This window comes from Bidens hawaiensis, unplaced genomic scaffold (assembly GCF_021521415.1).
Source record: "Bidens hawaiensis isolate Kalapana, Puna unplaced genomic scaffold, B.hawaiensis_p1.1 tig00036735_1, whole genome shotgun sequence".
NCBI classification, from domain to species: Eukaryota; Viridiplantae; Streptophyta; class Magnoliopsida; order Asterales; family Asteraceae; genus Bidens; species Bidens hawaiensis.
Genome location: NW_027496406.1, coordinates 65092 through 77872, shown reverse-complemented (window position 1 = coordinate 77872; position 12781 = coordinate 65092).

Below are 12781 nucleotides of genomic sequence, written 5' to 3'. Positions count from 1 at the left end.
TGGAAAACATTTGATCTTCCAAGTTAGAACGCACCAAGTCTTCATTTGGTAATCCAACTACGAGAGTGACAGAATTAAACAACCCCTCATAATCGAACATCCAATCAGGACCCTTGCCAGCAGGAGGTGTAGTGTAGCTTTGACAGTCTACATGGTGTCATTCTTCTACACAACCCGAAAAGAAATTAAAGACATGTTTCTTAGGAGATGCATAGCCCCAAAAGTAACCTTCAATAGCCTTCTCATCGAATTTTCCCGCATCTCTTTTTAACATTATGAAAGGATACCCGAAAGGTTCAAGGAACTTTAAATTAGGTTTGCAGTTGTTGATAAGCTTATAACTTGTCTTTTGGAGCTTCTTAACCGTCTGAATGCGATTGAGTGTGTAGCAAGCAGTGTTCATAGCTTCATTCCAGAATTGAACATGAAGCTTTGAATCTGCTAGTATTGTTCTTGCTGCTTTAATCAATGTTCGATTCTTTTGTTTAGCAAGACCGTTTTGCTGTGGTATTTATGGAGCACTATATTCTCGATGGATACCTTTCTGAATACATAAAAATTCCAATACAGTGTTTTTGAACTTCGTACCATTATCTCTACGAATGCGTCTCATTTTAGGTTTGTAAAGTAATTCGTCTTAGTGATTAAGTTCTGCACAAGAACCGGTGTCTGATCTTTATAACTCATAAATAACACCGACGAGTACCACGGATAGTCATATGTCAGTACCAGTCTCCATCAATACTCGCATGATTCACAGGACCAAACACATCTATATGAAGTCGTTCTAGTAGAGTATCAGTATAATTAAATAACTTCGTTGGCGCGACTTCTTCTTCTGTTTGCCCATCTTGCATGCAACAGAGTGATCAGTCAATTTGAAATGCTTTAGCGAAACTAAGTCTTTATCCATTAGATGGTTCATCTTTCTGACATGAATATGACCTATACGTGCCACAAAATCGATTCTTTCTCAGTTTCCTTAGAGATAAAGCAAGTTTCCAAAGAAGTTGAAGTCGATACTTTAGTACTCATGTTAAATACATAAATATCATTCGATCTAGGAGATCACATAAAAACCATGTCTTCTGAAATGACATATCCTGGTTTGAGTATTACGCACTCCTTATTTGTAAATTCCGTTGTATACTTCTAGTCAGAAATTTGAGAAACTCTCAACAAATTGTGATCCACCTTGTCACAATAATTTACCTTTTCAAACATGACACATTTCCTTCCTTGGTTATCAAACCTCCTTGATTACCAACAAACGTCATATAACCCCCTTGAATATTCTTCACACTGGATAAAAGGTTAAGGTTGCCATTGATGTGACGAGAGCATCCACTATCCATAATCTAGGTTTCTCCCAATATAGTCCTGGGTAAACTCTTGTCAATTTTAGCCATGCAGGCAAACGAACTTCGATGCATGCGGCTTGAGAAATCAGAATCCGATTCAGTCTCTGATTCACTCTTGGTTGCTAATCCTTAGCCTCGAGCATCTTCAAAACACTCAACGGATTGAAACATAGCAAGGTTTTCTTGATTACCATTACCATTACCCAACAACCTTTGATTCCAATCAATACCATCAGTAGTAAGCAATGCTTGTGAACCAGTAAGCTTGGTAGAATCACCCCATAAGCCTTTTCTTTTGAATCATTAAACTTCTTACCCGAACTTTTGTCTTGAGGACGGGGTTCAGTATATTCCTTTTTTGGTTTGTCATATTCCTTGGTGAAATGACCAAAATCTTGGAAGTTGTAGCATCTAACCTTTAACTTATCGAATCCAACCCGCTTGTTTAGAGTTGGCAAGTCTTTTCCTGTTCTCTGCATATACATGTTGAACTTTCTAACAATCATGGCCATATTCCACGTTAAGTCCATGAGCTCCAAATCATACGGATCAATCAGGTCATAATCTTCGTCAGTAAGCTCACTTGTGGCATTTTTACCACTCACCAATTTCTCATACGAGCTCATAAAGGCACTAAGGAAAACGAAGTGTTGTTCCGCTTCGTTCATGTTCATGTTTGGTGGATGAGCTGAAGCATTACCAGCACCAGGAAATGAAGTATTTGACCCACCATAATTGTTGTTGGATCAAGGTGCCATGAAACAAATGTTTCATTAAATGAAGGTGGCATCTCTTGAGAGGTTTGAGAGAATAAACCATTGATTGGAGTTGTGGTATTGCATAATGGTAAAGATCCTCCATACAATGTCAGATCTTCATTATCTTTCGAAGAGTTTTGACATCTCATATCATATTCTCTTTCTTCTATTTTTAGCATGAAATCCAAAGCCGTTAGGTCTTCAGATTTGAAAAATGAATTATCTTTCAACACGTGTAAGAAAGTAGAATAAGAACTAGGCATTGCATTCTTGACAGTGTCAATTTGATCTGATTGAGTTGGTTCCTGATGTGTTGTAAAACACACTTGTTTTCCGCACCATTTATCATCACTTTAATCGCTTAATTATCTAATAAATAAAAATTTTAACTTGTTTTTACAAGATCTTACAAAGTTATATATCTTTCATAGGTTGCGGGTTTTAAAGAGAAAAGAATCGGGTTAATGGAAGACAAAAAGGGCCTTTAGGATCACTTTTTGAAGACAAAACTCAAAGACTGACCCAAGCCCATTTAAGGAAAGCCTTAAATGCATAACATATAATAAAAATCAAAAGTTTAAACCCTAAGAACCTCTAAATCCCGATCGACAACATCATCACAAAGAAAAAAAAAGATTAAAAAAACAACTTGTTGTTCAAGATTGGCGGCCAGCATAAAGCTTTCAAGAAGAAAATAATATATTGCTGGTCTTTGGTCAAACGTGGTCAGCAGCTCCAAGAAACAAGAAAAAGAATTAAAACCCCTTTGGCTTGACTTCCATAGGACAGCCAAGAACAAAAAAAAAGAAAAAGAAAAAGAAGATAGGCAGCAACTTACAAGTGTTTTCAAAGTGTTTAAGCTTCCAAGGACAACCAAGAATAACATATTACATCTCCATATACTTTGGTTTGTTTTAGTGTTCATATTTACATTGTGTTTGATCATATAGTCGGATTATTTTGCAATTGAGTTATAGATTAAGTTGTGCTTGATTATACTTGATTCTGGATTGAATTTTCTAATGATTTGGATGAGTATTATGATGGTTATAATGATGTTTTGCTGCTGTCCAAATAATATGCTTGGCTAAACTTGTTAGTTCTACCTAGGTTTGGTGGTAATTGGTCGGTTTTGATTAGTTTTATGGATTGTTTGATCAAATGACTTGAATTAATATTGTAAAGTTTGGTTTAATGTTGAATTAGGTTGTGTTTAGTGTCTGGTATTTTATTAACTATACTCCATAAACCTCTTGCTTTGATTGGTTGAATTAGTTTTGATTGATTGTTGCTTTTTTGATTCTTAACTTGGTGTTGAGAATTTGTTTGTGGTAGATATCACTGTAGGGTTTTGTTGATTGTCTTTTGGTATAATTCAGCGGGTAAACACCTTCTTAGAGACCGAGACGTGATAAGAAGTAAAGTCGTCTCATAGCCTTTGCTTTTTATGACTAGGATCACGTGAAAGTGGGTTCGGTTCTTGTCGGGTTCGGGTTTGTGAGCGGTTAGTTGATCTAGTTTGTGTCAAGCTAAATTGTTCCTCTATCCTTGGTTGTGTAGTATTCATTTCCATTAGGTTCGAGTGTCGGTGAGTCCAAGAGGAGAGTCGACATTAAAACACCTTAGTAATCGTTTGACGATTTGTTTTCGAAATCAATTAAGTGTAAGTTAGGGTTTGTTAGTGAGACCGAGAGTTGATCTATCTAGCTTGAGCAAACCCTAGTTGTGTCATCTTTAGATACCGGTGACATGAGATCATTCGATACATTTGCTTGTCTGACCGTTAATTTGAGTCTTACCTAGGTAGACGTTTTCTCCATTGTCAGTCACAATCAGTTAAGTCTTTATTATAGGAAACTTTTGCCTGTAAGATCTGTTAGTCCAATTAGTTAATCTAGTCAAAGTAATTTAGGTCAAGTAGTTTAATTTATTGAAAACCAATTGAAATATTATTCTTAGGAAGGTCTTGTCTGGAGTTTAGTAATCATAGGCGTTTTCACGTGTCCTTGTGTTCAATACTCGGACTTCTTAGGTCTATGCAACTTACGATCGGTACACTTGCCGGTTGTGTGTTGTGTTATTAGGAATTCCCGTTTTTAAAATTAAAGCTTAGTTGTGTGTCCCGTAGAAAGAAAAACACTCATTTGACACACACCAAGTTTTTGGCGCCATTGCCGGGGACACGGTTTGAGGCGTATTGAGAACGAATCGAGTTAGGACCTATGTTCTTTACTACTTGTTTTTCTTTTGCTTTGCTTGTTAGTTAAAATAATTTAGCTAATTTTAGTTTCTTTTGTTGATTTTAATAGTTGTATGCGACATACTCGATCTCTTGGACCACCAGAAGCTGGATTTCCGGAACAAGAGAGATTTGCGTGAAAGACGTCGTACCGATCTGTCTTCCAGTTCCAGTTCGTCTGTTAATAATACATCCTCTTCTCCTACTTTTTCTGAATCCGTCGTTAGGGATATGATAATGGCCGATGCACCACACGATCCAGCATTGCTCTACCAGCCATCGCAGTTAACACGAATTGGCAGATTCCATCGAATATTCTAAACACCATCTCACAATCGGCTGAATATCACGGGTTGCTCCATGAAAACCCGTATTCTCATCTCACTCGCATTACACGTATTTGCGACACCTTCCATCTTCCCGGCGTATCCAAAGACGCCATCAAACTTCGCGTTTTTCCGTTATCACTCGCTGATCATGCGAGTATGCGGCTTCAGTCCTTTCCACAAGGATCCATAGCTACTTGTGCCGCATTGCAGGCCCAGTTTCTCGAGAAATACGATTCTCCGGCTACAGCCGCTCGTTTGCGTAATCAAATTCATTTTTTTCAGACGGAGGACACCGAGAGTTTTTATGAGGCATGGAAGATATTCAAAAATCTACTTGCTTTATGTCTGAACCATGGTCTGCAAGACTGGGCAGTTTTTGAGAAGCTCTATAACCGGGTGACGTACGCGTTGCAGAGTATGCTTGACATGGCGACGAGAGGAAATTTGTTGACGACGAAGGATACAGATGAGTGCATTTCTTTGTTTAATGGGTTAGCCATGAGTGGATATCAGCGACCACCCGCCAGGAGCACTAAGACCGTCGACTCCATATCACGAGGCATGCATTCAATTGACACGAACACCGCACTCGCGGCACAGGTTGAGACGTTATCGAAGATTGTTGGTACATGTATGTCAGTAGTTCATAGTCTAGCATTTGTAATCGAGTCTGTAATGTAATTATGTTTTGTTTATGTTTGTTTTGTAATGCGCGAAGTTGTCAACAAGTTCGCTATGGCGAACTTGTTGAATCAGCGAAGTTATTGACAACTTCGCCTGTGGCGAAGTTGTCGTGTTTATATACTGTTTCAGACGAAACAGTTTAAGGTTGCTCGTTTAGGGTTTTCGTTTCAGTTTTCAGTAACCGAGTTACGTGTCATAGTCTGTAACGGTGACCTCGGGTCACGTGTTTGTTATCAATATAACGTGGTTGGTTTATTGCTTGTGTGTTCGATCTCTATATACTCTACACTCGTATCTACCTACGCAGGGATTCCGCACCTGCGTTGTTAGAGACATCCCGTGTACGATCCGTCCAGGAACCTACAATTGGTATCAGAGCGAATCGGCTCGATTGTGAGGTTCGGGATTTCACGCGGGTGTAGAAAACGTCTCGTTTGACCTATTCGCGGGACGTGTTTTTGTTGGGATTGAGTTTTGCTAGTACTTGACAGTCATTTTCAAGCCTTTGCATTGATCGGGAGCTGCTGGATTGACGAAAACAGATCTGAACAAACTTCCCTGTTCATCGGGCGAAGTTACCGTTCATCGGGCGAAGTTACCATTCTTCAGGCGAAGTTGCCGTCGCTGGAATTAGGGTTTTTGGCGAAGATATAAGGATTAGCGAAGTTAACTACAACTTCGCTCACTTCATAAGTTCGCCTTAGCGAAGTTATCCGCAACTTCGCTTCAAACCCAAGTTCGCTCAACTCATAAGTTCGCCAGAGCTAAGCGAAGTTATTCTTAACTTCGCCCAAATCAAGCGAATTTAAGATCTCAGCGAAGTTCTCTTTCAGCGAAGTTAACCTTCAAGCGAAGTTATTCTTAACTTCGCCAACTGAGCTGTTTTAATATTTTTTTTGTTTTCCAGGTTTTTCAGGTTTTTGCAAGGATGTCGTCGATCAATATCTCCGACTTGGTCAAGATGGAAGTAGAAGCGGGGTCTGCCACTAAGGCCCCGAGGCTGATGAAGGGAACTGACTTCGTGGCATGGAAGGACAGATTCATCCAATACATCAAATACCAGGATGCCAAAATGTGGGTGTGCATCCAGGATGGATATATCCCTCCAACTGCGCAATACGAAGGTCGCGATGTGGTTAAGAAGTACAGCAAAATGGAGGACGAAGAGAAGAAAATGTACGAGGCCGAAAGCAAGGCCCATGCTGCGATAACAATGGCACTTCCTCAAGAGGTTCTCCATACGTTCCGAAAGTACACTTCTGCGAGAGAGCTTTGGGATGCTCTTGAAAATAGATTCGAGGGGAATGTGGGTATACGTGCATCAAAGATCAAACTCTTAAAAACCCAGTTCTCCGTCTTCAAATTTTTGAAGAACGAATCACTGGATGATATTATCACCAGATACTATCATCTAATGACAGAGCTCAGCAATTATTCAATTGCTTACCGAGAAGAAGAGATCGTTGAAAAGCTTCTCGATGCTCTCCCACCGAAGTGGGAAATGTACACCGTCCTTATGAGGGAAGACAGAGACTTTCCAAATTGTGATCTTGAAACGGCAGTAAACAAGCTCAGAACTTATGAGCTTAATATGGTTCGAAAGGAAACACCAACAGATCAGATACAAGACCCTGGTATGTATGGTGCTAAGGTTAACTCAGGCTCAAGTTCAAGGCCTGAATCTGCTGCCTTTTACTCGAAAGGGGAGTCAGGCTCTGACTCGTCTCATGAAGGAAAAGTTTCTGTAAACACTAATGGTGATGTATGTTTCGTTGCTGGAGGATCTAGTACTTCAAAGCCTCAAGCATCCACAAGTAGTTTTTCTGCAAATGCATCTAGCAATAGTTATTCCAAGATGCCTATGAGTGTAAAATCTGCTGAAGAGCAGTTTGCAGTCTATGCATCATTTATTGCTTCCTATGAAAACTACATCCAGGGGAAGATTGTGGACCCTGCTGTTCTGGATGAGGATTATGACCAGATCGATGCTGATGATCTGGAGGAGATGGATTTGCAATGGCAAATGGCCATGATAGTGAGGAGAGTCAAGCGTTTCATGAATAAGACGGGGAGAAAGTTTGTTGGTGGTCGGCCCGGGTTCGACAAGTCCAAAGTAAGGTGCTATAATTGTCAACAGTACGGGCACTTTGCCAAGGAATGCAGAAATGAGAGGGTTGAACGAGGACAAGGTCGACCTACACAACACTCAGGAGTTAACAGAGAGATAAATGCCATGTTGACCAGAGAGGCAGGAGAGTACAACTGGAATCAACGCTCAAGTGGTTCTGGTGAGCAAGCAAACATGGCTGAGTCTGAAGCTGAAGAATGTAAGAAGGTTGAAGAAATTGAGAAAGCAAATGAAGAAGAAACCGCTTTCATGGCAAATGACAAAGATAATCGCTCCGAGGTAAGTCCTAAAACTATTTGTACTAGTTGTGAGAATTTGTCTGAGCAACTTAAAACAATAACTGATCAGTATGTCCATTTAGATGCTGACTTTAAAACTATTAAAGAAGATCACCATTTTACGAAAGCAAGAGAAACGAGTTATAAAATTAAAATAAAAGCATGTGAAAAAGACGTTCAAAGCTTAAAAATTAAACTTGCTGAGAAAATTGAAATAATTGATCTTAGTTATGAAGTTTTGGAGGAAAAAACTAAAGTGATTGCTGATCGAGATAAACAGATTGCTGACCACCAGGTAAAGGTGGTGGAACTGAACCGCAAACTTGAGCAGTTCAGGAATTCCTCGGCCATCCTTGATCACCTCGTGAGTGATCCAGGTACCTCTGCAAAGAGGGGAGGAATCGGATATAATGAAGTTCCACCACCCTTTAACCACAACTATACTTATAATCCGAGTGTTCAGAAATCTGTCGATTTCGAAGTTCCTCAGACAACTCCAATCAAGATTACAAGTGTAAGACCAAGTGTTAGCTGTGGAGAAACAAGTTCGAGAGTTTCTAATGTGAATATTTCTGTTTCGAGTCCAGTCTCATCGGATTCGGATAAGTTGTCCGAATCTGATCAGACAAAAGAGAAGGTAGGGTTACCCACCGATGGAGATACAAATAAAGTTTCTAAAAAGAGTTCTCCACTCAATCCGTACGTCCCACCTTATGTGAGACGAACGGCTGGTAACACTACCTCTACATCCAAACCAACATTTGACAAGAAATTGGAGAGTCGGTGTTGCTTTAGATGTAACAAATTAGGGCATTTAGTTGCAGATTGCCCTCTGGAGCCGAAATTAAGAGGTGTAAAGCCAAATAAAACTGAGTATAAGCGTCATTTTGTTACTGCTAAAAATGAAAACTTTAAAAAATGCCAAAATGTAACGAATTCAAGTTTTCATAAAAACCAACCTCAGTTTTACAACCAAACCTCAAGATATAGCACCTTCAATTCTCAAAGGTTTGGAAGGCATTACACACAATCTGCAGGGAGATTCCCTAACAGGACTTACAGAAATTATCCTGACGCTAACTTAAGAAAGCCAGGGTACGGGACGTATCGATCCAAGACCAATTGGTCTTGGGTCCCAAGATTCTAACTCTTTGTTTTATTGTGCAGGAACAGTTGAACAGGGCTGCAAACAATCTTTGGATTGTAGATAGCGGCTGTTCCAGGCACATGACAGGCAACAAACACTTGTTGCAAGACTTAAAACCTGTTCAGGGAGCTAGAGTTAGTTTTGCTGGTGAAAGCGGAGGAAGGATTACCGGTAGAGGAACTGTGTCGAATGGGAGAATGACACTTGAAAACGTAAATTTTGTGGAGGAATTAAAGCACAATCTGCTGAGTGTGTCGCAGATCTGTGATAAAGAATACACTGTCCATTTCACTAAGAATGAAGCGATTGTATTGAAGCCTGGTTTTCATATACCAGAAGAATGGATAGTAATGAAAGCTCCACGTGAAACGAATACATATGTGATGGATATGAGGTCTACTGAAATGGCCACCGGAGAATCCTGTTTAATGACGAAGGCAAGCGAATCAGAATCAGAATTATGGCACAGGAGAATGGGACATATTCATCTTCGTAAGATGAACTTCATTGTCAAAAATGGGCTTGTGATGGGCGTTCCCTTAAAGAGTTTTAACTTTGAAGATAAATGCATAGCGTGCAAGAAGGGAAAACAACACAAGAAAAGCCATCTCACCAAGACAATCAACTCAATTGCTGGTACTCTAGAACTACTTCATATGGATCTCTTCGGTCCGGTGAATGTACAAAGTCTAGGTGGTACTTCTTACTGCTTGGTGATAACTGATGATTACTCGCGATACTCGTGGGTATATTTTCTGAAAACGAAAGACGAGACGACTCAGATGGTGAAGAATCTGATTACAAAAGTCGAGAACGTCATGAGTAAATCAGTTAAATTCATCAGAAGCGACAATGGGACAGAGTTCAAGAACTTTGAGATGGAAATCTTTTGTCTTCAGAAGGGTATTGAGCATCAATACAGCGCTCCGTATACTCCACAACAGAACGGAGTAGCTGAAAGGAAGAACCGAACGTTGATTGAAGGAGCCAGAACTATGCTGGCAGACTCAAAGCTTCCTGTGATGTTCTGGGCTGAAGCAGTTGCTACAGCCTGCTATGTTCTGAATCGGGTGTTAACCGTTAAGAGACTTGGAAAAACTTGTTACGAGCTTATGCACGGAAGGAAGCCCAACTTGTGCGGTCTTGAACCTTTTGGGTCTCCTTGTTCGATTTTGAAGACTAACTCGAAATTTGGTGAAGTGGCCGATGAGGGAATCCTAGTCGGTTATGTTGTTGGGACTCCCAACAGACGGGTCTTCAATACGTCGACTTGCAAGGTGGAGGTGGTTTGTAACACCGACATTACTAGTTACCAACCGCCAAAACCAAGCAATGGACCTGCTGAGCTGTTTGACTATGTTAAACTTTTTAAGTCGTTTAACGTACCTAATTTGGAAATTTCTGAAGAAGACGAAAGAGCTGTGACGAAGATGATACTTGATGAGGAAGAGAATATATTGCAACATCAGATTTTTGAGAAATCTCAACCTTCCACATCAAACACGATCGATACCCCTGCGGCCTCAACTGAAGATGAATTTATTAATCCTTTTCACTCTCAGCCAGAAACAACCATAGATGAGATCTCTTCGAACTTGGAAGACAATTTACATGTCAGTGCTGTACCGACCACGAGAATTCACAAAGATCACCCATTGGAGAACGTTATAGGTGATGTGTCCTCGAGTGTACAAACCAGAAGTAGCCTGAATGAGCACACCTGTGTTTATACAAGCATAAAAGAAACGGGTATAATAAATGAATGTTTGTACTCCTGCTTTATAAGCCAAATTGAACCAAAGAATTATCAAATGGCTTTAAAGGACAGCTCGTGGGTCGAAGCCATGCAAGAAGAGTTGGCTCAGTTCGAGAAAATGGAAGTTTGGACCTTGGTTGAAAAACCAAAGAATGTGCATGCTATAGGCACGAAATGGGTGTTCAAGTGCAAGAGAGATGATAAGGGGATTATCGTGAGAAATAAGGCGAGGCTGGTTGTTAAAGGTTTTAATCAGCAAGAGGGTATTGATTACAATGAGGTGTTCGCTCCTGTTGCCCGGTTAGAAGCGATTAGATTGTTTTTGGCGTTTGCTGCATCTAAAAAGATGAAGGTGTTTCAGTTGGATGTGAAGAGCGCGTTTCTTAACGGGAAAGTTGATGAGGTTGTGTTTGTTGAGCAACCTCTGGGTTTTCCTGACCCAGACTTTCCGGATCACGTATACAGGTTGAGCAAGGCGTTATATGGGTTACATCAGGCACCTCGTGCCTGGTATTCAACGTTATCGGACTACTTGCTGGAAAATGGTTTTGAAAGGGGATTGATTGACAGTACGCTGTTTGTGAAGAGAGAAGGATGTGACTTCTTACTGGTTCAAGTCTACGTGGATGATATCATTTTTGCTGCATCAAGAGTATCCATGTGTCAGGATTTTGAGGCTGTCATGAAGAAACGATTCGAGATGAGTGCTATGGGTGAACTAACCTTCTTTCTAGGATTGCAGGTTGATCAGAAGAAGGATGGGATGTTCATTCATCAAACAAAGTATGTTCATGATGTGCTGAAGAGATTCAAGATGGAGGACAGTTCTCCATATGACACCCCAATCTGCGTCAATCACAAATTGGGCGCTGAATCAGATGGTGACGCAGATGTGGACCCTACTCTGTATCGGGCGATAATAGGTTCATTAATGTATTTAACTGCTTCTAGGCCCGATATAATGTTTTCTGTTTGTCTTTGTGCTCGTTTTCAGGCAAACCCAAAGGAATCTCACATGAAAGGTGTGAAGAGGATTTTGCGGTATCTTAAGGGCAAGCCGAAACTAGGGTTGTGGTACCCAAAGGGGGGAGACGTTGAACTGGTGGCGTATACAGATTCTGATTATGGTGGCTGTAATCAGAGTCGGAAGTCAACAACAGGAGGCTGTCAGTTTCTTGGAGGAAGATTAGTTTCCTGGCAGTGCAAGAAACAGACATCAGTTGCAATTTCAACATGCGAAGCTGAATACATGGCAGCATCCAACTGCTGCTCTCAGGTTTTGTGGATTCAGCAACAATTGCGCGACTATGGTCTGAATTTCTTACTTACTCCTATTTTAATTGATAACACTGCCGCCATCTCAGTAATTAACAATCCCGTGAAGCACAGTAAAACTAAGCATATTGACATTCGTCATCACTTCATACGGGATTGTGCTGAGAAGAAACTGATCAAGATCGAAAAAGTTGATACACTTGAAAATTTTGCTGACTTGTTTACAAAAGCGTTTGATAAATCCAGATTTCAAAACCTAATTGAGCTAAACGGGATGATCAATCCCGAGTAACCATGTCTTTGATTTAAAAAAAAAAAAAAAAAAAAAAAAAAAAACATGGGTCATTTTTGCTTAAAATCAGTCGGTTACCTCAGTTTGATGGACATATCCTAGGATATGTTTTGGTCCTCGTTTCAACTTAGAGAATGAGGATAGCCATTAACCGGAAGACTGAAAGTGACCGGTGCAGCTATGACGTGTGTTCTTTCAGTTGCTGAAAATTAGTCGGTCATACTTAGTAAGAAGGACACATACTTGTATGTGGTCGGTCCAGTTGATCCATTGGATCTTCAGGATAGCCGTTTACCTGACGACTTTGACGTGATTGGGGCGATTGAATTTAAAGTTTTTTTTTAAGGGAAATGAAATTAATTTTCAAGTCTGTTACTTCGTATGAAGTTCTATGCTGTGTTTAACAGAAAATTGATCCAACCTTGGAAAATGATATATATACTGATCGTGTGTGCTTAACTAGTGAAGTTATTAGGCTTAAAAGGCTTTAGAACAGTCATTGTATGTCGTGGTAATTTTTATGGTGCGTAAAAG